Raw genomic sequence first — 9,975 nt, forward strand, 5'->3', positions numbered from 1 at the left:
TATGGAAAAAAGGGTTACAATATTATGTTAAATATTAACAGTTCACATTCTTAATTGTGTCTTGTAGCTCCAATAGGGTGGTATTCGTCTTGATATGACAATAATGAATGAAGAAAAGTTTTCCCTTCTTCCATAAAAGAGATTGAATGAAAAGTCTCATAAAAAGATATTTTAATAATCATGAAGACCAAAGAGGAGATCTCTTCGCTATTTAAAGTCACAAAACCACATCGTTAACTAGCCATACCATTTCCTACTATTTAATGCAATTATGGAGAAAGCATTCACCTCTTTTATCTCAACATGCTTGTTGCTTTACTATGTTATGGCTAGTTCAGCCATGACACATACCAACATTACTCCCGATCAGTTAGCTCTTCTTTCTTTGAAATCCCAAATCATTTCAGACCCCTTTCACTTCTTTGATGAAAACTGGTTTTCAACTACTTCTGTTTGCCATTGGGTCGGAGTCACTTGTGGCTCTCGCCACGAGAGAGTTAAGTCCTTGAATATTTCCAACATGGCTCTCACAGGCAAAATTCCCCCTGATTTTGGAAACCTCACTTTTCTTGTTTTTCTTGACTTCAGAAGCAACAATTTCTATGGCAATTTGCCTCAAGAAATGGCACGTTTGCGTAGACTAAAGTTGCTTAATTTAAGTTTCAACAACTTCAGCGGGCAGGTTCCTGCTTGGTTTGGTTTTTTACACCGGCTTCAAGTTCTAAATCTTAGGAATAATAGTTTAAACGGTTCCATCCCCTCTTCATTTTCTAATATTTCCAAACTCGAAACCTGGAATTTGGATTTCAATTTCTTAGATGGTCATATCCCAAAAGAGATTGGAAATCTTGAAAACCTGAGATACTTAAATTTGTTTGGAAACAAACTCACAGGTTCTATCCCTGTGTCTCTCTCGAATGCCTCAATGTTGGAGACTTTAAAACTCTCTCAAAATTTCCTTCAAGGAAACATCCCAGATAGGATCGGCAATCTTTACAACCTGAATGGGTTGTCCATAGAAGATAATCAGCTTACAGGTTCTATACCATTTTCAGTTTTCAACATTTCTAAACTTGAAGTGATTGCATTTACAAACAATAGCTTATCAGGAAACCTTCCGAATGGTTTGTGCAATGGTCTTCCATTACTCAAAGAACTTCATTTATCTTTGAACAAGCTTCGTGGTCATTTGCCTACAAGCTTGTCAAATTGCTCAGAACTTCAAATATTGTCTTTATCATATAATGAGTTTGATGGACCAATACATAGTGAAATTGGAAGATTGAGTAACTTGCAGACATTGTATCTCTCAAAAAACTATTTCAGTGGTATAATCTCTCATCTAACCATTTCATACATTATTATCTTATGAATGCTAGTAGTGTTGTATCTGATTACTTCCATACAAAAAAAAATTATTGCACATGAATTGCAGGGATAATTCCACAGGGAATCGGAAATCTTGTTAATTTGTTGGAGTTAGGCATTTCGAAAAATCAGATTACATATCCAATATGTCCTCGTTGCAACATATCTCTCTAGGGATTAACAATCTCAATGGATCCTTATCACAAGAGATTGGCAACTTAACCAAGATGCAGTTTCTATATCTTAGTCATAATATGTTTACTGGTACGTATTCAAAGTGATTTTGAAAAAAATACAACCTAAACTAGATTATACCAACTCTTTAGTCACAATTCTTCTTTCTTCATGTGTTGCCAGGTGAAATACCCAATGAGATAAGCAATCTCGTTGACTTGGAGTTATTTGATATTGCGTTTAATAGTTTTAGTGGTTCACTTGCAATGGAGATCTTCAACATATCAGGGATGAGAACGGTTAGTCTTTCAGCCAACAATCTATCAGGAACTCTACCATCAAACATAGGTTCTATCTTACCCAATATTGAAAGTCTTTATCTAAATGGTTTGACCAATCTTGTTGGGACTATACCTCATTCAATCTCCAATTGTTCAAAACTTACTATTTTAGGACTTGCTAGCAACAAACTCTCTGGCTTGATTCCCAGCTCTCTTGGATATTTGACTCATCTGCAGAAACTAAACTTGGCAGGAAACAATTTAAAGAGCGACTCATCGTTAAGCTTCTTGACTTCCTTAACAAACTGTAGAGATTTAACACATCTTTATCTAATTTCGAATCCTCTAAATGGCATGCTTCCACTTTCCATAGGTAACCTTTCCACATCACTTACAAGAGTTTTTGCCAATGATTGCAAAATTAAAGGACAAATTCCAAATGAAATTGGGAACTTAACCGCCTTACTAGACATTAATTTTTCTGGAAACAACTTGGTTGGATCGATTCCCGCATCAATTGGAAACCTGAGAAACCTTCAAGGCTTGTTATTGAGTAACAACAAACTTGCAAGAATTATTGAAGATTATCTATGTTAATTGCAGCATTTGGATGCTATTTACTTGGGTCAAAATCAACTTTCAGGATCACTTCCTAATTGTTTAGGTAACGTTACTTCCCTTAGGGAGATACATCTGGGTTATAACAGATTCAGTTCCAATATACCAACAAGCTTAGGGAACCTTAAATAACTAATAATTCTTGACTTATCATCAAACAACATGGGTGGTTCTTTACCTCCAGAAGTCGAAAATCTAAAGGCCGCTACAAAGATGGATCTGTCAATGAATCAATTTTCAAATAGCATTCCTAGAGAAATCGGAGGCTTGCAAAATTTGGTGAACCTTTCTTTGAGACACAACAAGTTGCAGGGATCTATACCTGACTCAATGAGCAACATGGTAGGTTTAGAAATCCTAGATCTTTCTCATAATAATATATCAGGAACCATTCCCAGGTCTTTTGAGAAACTTCAATACCTGAAGTATTTCAACGTCTCTTACAACAAGTTGTATGGTGAAATCTCCTCTGGGGGTCCTTTTAAGAACCTCTCAAGTCAGTTTTTTCTCTTCAATGAAGCATTATGTGGTTCTCCGAGATTTAGTGTCTCACCATGCCCCATTTCATCCAAGCATAGATCAAATAGGAAAAAAATACTTTTATTTCTTCTACTGGGAATTGCTCTATCATTTGTTCCTATCACCTTTGTGCTTGTATGGATAAGGTATAAGAAAGGTAAAAGAGCTCCTCAACAAACTGATTCATCGTCTATTAAAACAAGAGAAAGAATTTCATATTATGAACTGCTCCAAGCAACTGACGCGCTTAGCGAAAGCAACCTGATTGGTTCTGGGAGTTTTGGCTCTGTCTATAAAGGCATGCTCAGAAGTAGGACTCCTATTGCAGTTAAGGTGTTCAATCTTCAATTGGAAGCGGCATTCAAGAGTTTTGATACAGAATGTGAAATTTTGTGCAACCTCCGCCATAGGAATCTCATGAAAATCATCACTAGTTGTTCCAACCTTGATTTTAAGGCTTTAGTACTAGAGTACATGCCCAATGGAAGCCTCGAAAAGTGGTTGTATTCACACAACTACTTCTTAGACATCAAGCAGAGACTGAACATAATGATAGACGTGGCATGTGCATTGGAATATCTCCACCATGGGTGCTCATCGCCTGTGATTCACTGTGATCTGAAGCCTAGTAACGTCTTGCTGGATGACAATATGGTAGCCCACCTAAGCGACTTTGGTATTTCAAAACTGCTTGGTGAAGATGAGAGTGATTTATACACTAAAACCTTAGCAACATTGGGTTATATTGCACCGGGTATGTCTCTTTGTTTTGCTTTGAACATTGATTTTCCTTTTTACCACAAATAAATATTACATTTTTAAAATTGTTTGATTGTGTAGAGTATGGACTGGATGGACTGGTGTCAATAAAATCTGATGTCTATAGTTACGGGATCATGTTGATGGAAACGTTTACAAGGAGAAAGCCTAATGATGAAATGTTCGAGGGAGATCTTAGCTTGAAGCAATGGGTGAGTTATTCACTTCCAGAGGCAATAGTGCATGTAATAGATGCCAACTTAGTAACAACACAGGATAATCACTTAAGCAAGAAGCTAGATTGTGTGGCATCGATCATGAAAGTGGCACTAGATTGCGGTGCTGAATCTGCTGCAAGAAGGATCGACATGACAGATGTTGTAGGGATGCTAAAGAAGATCAAGATTCAACTTCATGCATGTTGATCATATTCTTGGAAACTCTTGTTCCAAATCACTCGTTTGTTGCAAATGTTTGCTAAATTTTGGGGTTCATGTAAGAATTTTCTTTTTATTTTAGCACTTGTATTGACATGATTCTGCTTTAGCTTCAAATATGCTAGTATTAATGAGTATTATTTCCTATTAAATATAATAACATACGCCAATAAGATTTATGGTGTAAGAAAACTGCTCATTTTTGGTGTCTGGAGATATTTTGCAGGACCTTTGGGCATTTCAATAGATGTACATTCTATTAGGGTGATGTTACAAAAAATGGAACATAGATAAGAATTCTGTGCAGAAAATAGTGTATCATGCTGTCCCTATTTTCATTTGTTGGGAACTTTGGGAAGTTAGACGTTGTGCTAGATATGGTAAGACTACTATGTGAATACTAGTAGTAGCACAACTTTTACAATCGATAAAGCAAAACTTTAGAGAAAAACATATTGGTGTATTGTTGAAACATAATGAGTTTTTAAAATTGTTTTTTTTTCTTTTGGTTTCTTACTCGTGTTTAGTATCCACTTTGGGGCGCGACTAATTCGAATTCGCATTGGGAAGTCCCAATATAAATGTTTGACATGGAAAAGATATTTACACTATACAATTGAAAAATAATTAATAAAAATTACCAACGAGTTATTAGCAGAAATATAACAGCAAGACAACAAACAAATTAATGGCAATAGCAAAAAAACAAAAACCATATCACAGAGCTTACATGGTATAATTGAAAAATCAACATCCTTACTTCATTATGTAGGGCTAATAATTTCACTCATGTCATATTGGAGATAGACTCACTATTGGTAGTTAACTTGTTGGAGAACAATACTAATCCTCCTTGGAAAATGCGAGATGAAATTAGGAAGATGAAAAATATTATTCATGAATGTCATTACAGAGTAATGCACTGTTATAGAGAAGGTAACGAAGTGGCAGATGTACTTGCCAAGCATGGAGATTCAATGTTGGAACTCTCTTTAGCATCTATTCCTACAATGTACTATGAGGTTCAAGAGATGCCTAGAGAAGCAAGAGGAGCATATAGAATGGACAAGATGCAAATACCTAACTTTAAAATCTAACAAAGTAATAGGAAACATGCAGTTTGCAATTTAAGTAAAGAGCAAGTGCAAGAAAATGCCAGAAATACTCAAGTCTCCATTTCAGGTGGATTCACTCATCCCTCCAGACTTTAACAGTTGCAAAAGCTACAAAAATGTAGCAGGACACAACCTCTCGCATCAGTTTGGTGTAACTAATCCTCTAACAACACCACAGTATTATAGGAGCACAGAAGAAGTATCACTTTCTCCCACAAACCATAGGATCAGCTCAAACAATGTCTATGATGTACATTGACTTGTATTTTGTAGATGTTTGGAGGGAGATTGAATACTTAATTTATCTCACGCTTTTTTGCACAGGCTAGTGCTGTAATGGTAGTCCTAGTCTAGAATATCTAAGAGTTTGGAGATGTCCAACTCTCTGTTTTAGGAAGTTAAGAGGTAAGGTTATATGTCCCCATCCTTTATACTATTTTGGATGTTAATATACATGGTAGGGGTCGGCCAAACTCCCCGGTGCAGGAGGTGAAAGCCTGGGTGGATGAATTTTTTTTTAAAAATAAAAATAAAAACCTCCTTACTTCAAGGTTTTCTGAACAAACAATTAAGAATAGAAATATATTATTATTTAGCCTCCTCAGTTTCCTTCCCAAGAGAGAAACTTTACCCCCACAACCTTATTTTTTTATATTTTCTTGAGTAGATATTCGTTCATAATTACTTCCTTTTTCAAGACGAAATTATTTCCTTCTAGTCAGTAGGATAAGAAGTCCAGATACTCACCGCGTAGACTTAATGGTTGATCTTCTTAATTTTGAACACCTATAGAAGATTCCCCTCTCACGATTCCCTTTTATTATTGAATTTATACATGTTTAATCTAGTCAAATCAATTAAATTTGTATTTTAGGGCACCGAACAATCGATTTGATACACTTTATCATATATAAATGGCAAGAAATAATGAAAACAACGAATAAGGAAATCAAATATAAAGTAAAAGGGCAGAGAATTCTTATTGATCAAGATAGCCTATTTCTTGTATCTTGTTTTGTTTGACTAGCCATAAATACAATGCTCTGATTAGAGGGTAAGAGATCGATTTCTTAGATGGGATACAATGTGGAGGAATAGAAAATTTGAATAGTAAAACTATCTGTAACTGCACCTCCCCTTAATGTCTCTCCAGCCCGTTATCCCCATTAATTGTGCTTCGAACATTACGATAAGAATCTGTATCGTGGAATTATCAAATCTCGCTTTATTCGGGATTGACTGATTCTCCACTTTTCTACACTTATTATGTATCTTCTCGAGAAATATTCTGTGCTGCTCATAAATGATTATGGTACAAATGATACCGGTATTGACGATTATTGTACCAATGATACTGGTGCTAAATAACTCTCAACTAAATTCCGAGCTCATCTTTTATGTGATCTTCTAATATTCTTGATACGTATCGAGTTTCAGTTCGTCCACATGAAGAGTCTATTTTTTTACCATTACAATACAATCATTAGAACATTAATAAGTTGGTCAATGAAATGAGTAAACATCATAGAAAATTAGGTTCAAATCCTAACAAAAGAAGGTTTCTTCTCATCCATTGAAATTTTGGTCTCGATATAACTAGTGTATATAATGTCCTAGTAGATATAACACTACTTTTCACCACACAATTATAGAGAAAACGAAATAAAGATTTCTCACGATCCCAAATTTTTCTCTGTAGGATATCGTGACGGTACCTAGTCTCTAAGACTAGGTAAGTCTAACATCATTCGGGAATAACTGATATAATAATTAAAGTCTCAAACTTCAACAACTAATATAAAGAAAATATCCACAACTCAGTAGATATATAATAGCCCAAAACCCGGCGAAATACAAGTCACACGCTCTATGAAGTGATACTGAATATCTCTATACGCCAGTGTCCAATAAAGGATAAGGAAATAAAATAGTCTAGGTAGAGGGGGACTCCGAGGCCTGCGGACGCCGGCAGGTATACCTTGAATTCTTCGAAACTGACCTCTCGTTAGTGCCTGGTCTGATAGAACATACCTGGATCTGTACAAAAAGACGTACAGAAGTGTAGTATGAGTACACTACAACGGTACCTAGTAAGTGCCAAGCCTAACCTCGGTAGCAATAGAGATGAGACAATTAAAGAAGTGCACCGAGAACAACTACACTGAACTAAGGCAAATAATGCAACATAGAGAAAACATGGAATGACATGCTAAGGAAAACAAAACAACCAAATACAAGTGCAACAATAGAGAAATACCAACAAGAATCACTACCGAGGTACCACGTCGTAGTCTCAAATCACAAGCATGATTTACAATCTTTCCTTATATCACCGCGGGAGCCTTGCATTTAGTTTTGAAAATTATTTTTTCCGAAATAGCATCCCGCATTTTAGCCCACCTTATCACACCTCATGACTTCTAGTAGTTTTCCTACTAGCCACGCGTATCAAGCCCACCTTATCTCACTGCATGTATTTCAACCCCAAAACCTTATACCACTGTATGCGTATTAATATCACAAAGTATCACAAATCGCACCTCAAGTGCCCAATATCACAATATTGCCAAGAAACCAACAACAATAGAATTTTCACAATAAGTAGCCCATAACTCAACCACAATGTGCACAAGAATATCAACAATGACAACCGAAAATGTATACCTTAACAAAAATAGTATTTCACAACTTAACACTTTGTCTCGATGTGAATCACGATCTTTATAACTCAATACCAATTTAAACAACGAGATATCCCAAGAATAACAACTTCAAGTAAAGAGTTCAATGGTTAAATAATGAATATGGAACAAAGGAAACAAGAGCTTCAACTAAACATGTAGAACAATTAGCAAATAAGAGATAAAACAAGTAGAACATATGAAAATATACTGATGATGATGAGTATAACGTGTTAAAATAACTCAACTAAGGCATGAAAGGAATCCACATAGTTAAAACCGATAATTTTCACATTTATCCCGTGTACACACTCGTCACCTTGCGTACACGGCTTCCACACATCACAATTATCACAACCAACACTAATCCTAAGGGGGTAATTCCCCTCACAAGGTTAGGCAAGACACTTACCTCAAAACAGGCCAACTCAATCCACTAGTAGGCCTTTCCCTCGATTATCCAACTCTGAACGACTCGAATCTAGCCAAAACAACTTCATACCATAAATATAAACTATAGGAAACTAATTCGAATAATAAAGTTATGATGTTTGCAAAGAAATAAAAAGTCAACTCAAAAAGTCAACCCGGGCTCGCATCTCGGAACCCGACCAAAATTATAAAATACGAACACCCATTTGATAACGAGTCCAACCATATAAGAATTATCCAAATCCGACCTCAAATCACCTTCCAAAACTCAAAATATTAGTCTAGGAAAGTTTCACAAATTTTCCAACTCAAACCACTAATTAAATGATGAAATTTATAATAGATTCGTGAAATATAGTCTAATCGGGGTTAGAATTACTTACCCTAACAATTTCCTTGAAAAATCCTCAAAATATCGCCTCATACCGATCTCTCTAAGTCCAAAAATGGATTATGAAATCAAACCCTCGAAATTCCCTAATTTTGCCCAGCGATTTCGCTTTTGCGGGTCTTTAGTTGCACCTGCGAAGTCACACCTGTGGAAAAACCATCGCAGGTGAGATTCCCACTTAACACCAGGGATTCCGCTTCTGCAGACCATAGCTCACACCTGCGAGCCCGCTTCTGCGGAGAATCTATCGCATCTGCGGTTCCTGCCCAACGACCCTTCCCAAATTTCGCTTCTGCGGAAGAGTTGCCCGCACCTGTAGAGGCGCACCTGCGCTCAGGTGTCCGCACCAGTGAGCCCAGCCGTGGGCTCTCCTTTTCTCTTTTGTGCTTCACCTTCCGTACCCGCAATTTCGCACTTGCGATTCCGCACCTACGGTCAATCTCTCGGCAGGTACGATGACACCAGTAGGCCTGTGACTTCAGCAATGAGGCTAAGTCCAAAATTGATCCGGATTCAATCTGAATCATACTTAGGCCCCCCGGGACCCCGTCCGAATAGACCAACAAGTTCCAAAACACATAACGAACCTACTAAAGGACAAAAATAACATAAATCAACATTGATTCTACGAATCGCAACCCCAATTCAAGCCTATGAAACTATAAACTTCCGAATTCCGAAACCAATGCTGATTCATACCAAAACAACTCTGATTGACTTCAAATTTTCCACACAAGTCATAAATGACGTGACGGACCTATTCTAACATCCGAAATCGAAATCCGACCCCGATATTAATAAAGTCAACTCCCAGTCAAACTTTCCAAATCTTCCAAACCTTTAACTTTCTAACTTTCGCCAATTCACGCCGAAACGACCTACGGACCTCTAAATCAACATCCGAACACGCTCCTAAGACCAAAATCACCATACGGAGCTATTGAAACTATCAAAAATCCATTCTAGAGTCGTCTACATAAAAGTTAAATTGTGGTCAACTCTTTCAACTTAAAGCTCCAACTTAGGGACTATATTTCCCATTCCACTCCAAAACTTGCCCGAAACCAAAACCAAACACCCCCGGAAAATCACATAACCATAATACAACATAGAGGAGGCAATAAATAGGGTATCGGGGCTATAATACTCAAAACGACCAGCCGGGTCGTTACATCTTTCCCCTCTTAAAACAAACTTTCA

The 9,975-nt window shown here is 36.8% G+C and overlaps 1 pseudogene; it reads left to right on the plus strand.

The window, feature by feature from the left end:
- The first annotated feature begins 237 nt into the window (after nucleotides 1-237).
- Nucleotides 238-4,355, plus strand: LOC107791594 (uncharacterized; annotated as a pseudogene).
- The last annotated feature ends 5,620 nt before the right edge of the window (nucleotides 4,356-9,975 follow it).

The sequence above is a fragment of the Nicotiana tabacum genome, chromosome 2 (genome assembly GCF_000715075.1).
Source record: "Nicotiana tabacum cultivar K326 chromosome 2, ASM71507v2, whole genome shotgun sequence".
Taxonomy (NCBI): domain Eukaryota; kingdom Viridiplantae; phylum Streptophyta; class Magnoliopsida; order Solanales; family Solanaceae; genus Nicotiana; species Nicotiana tabacum.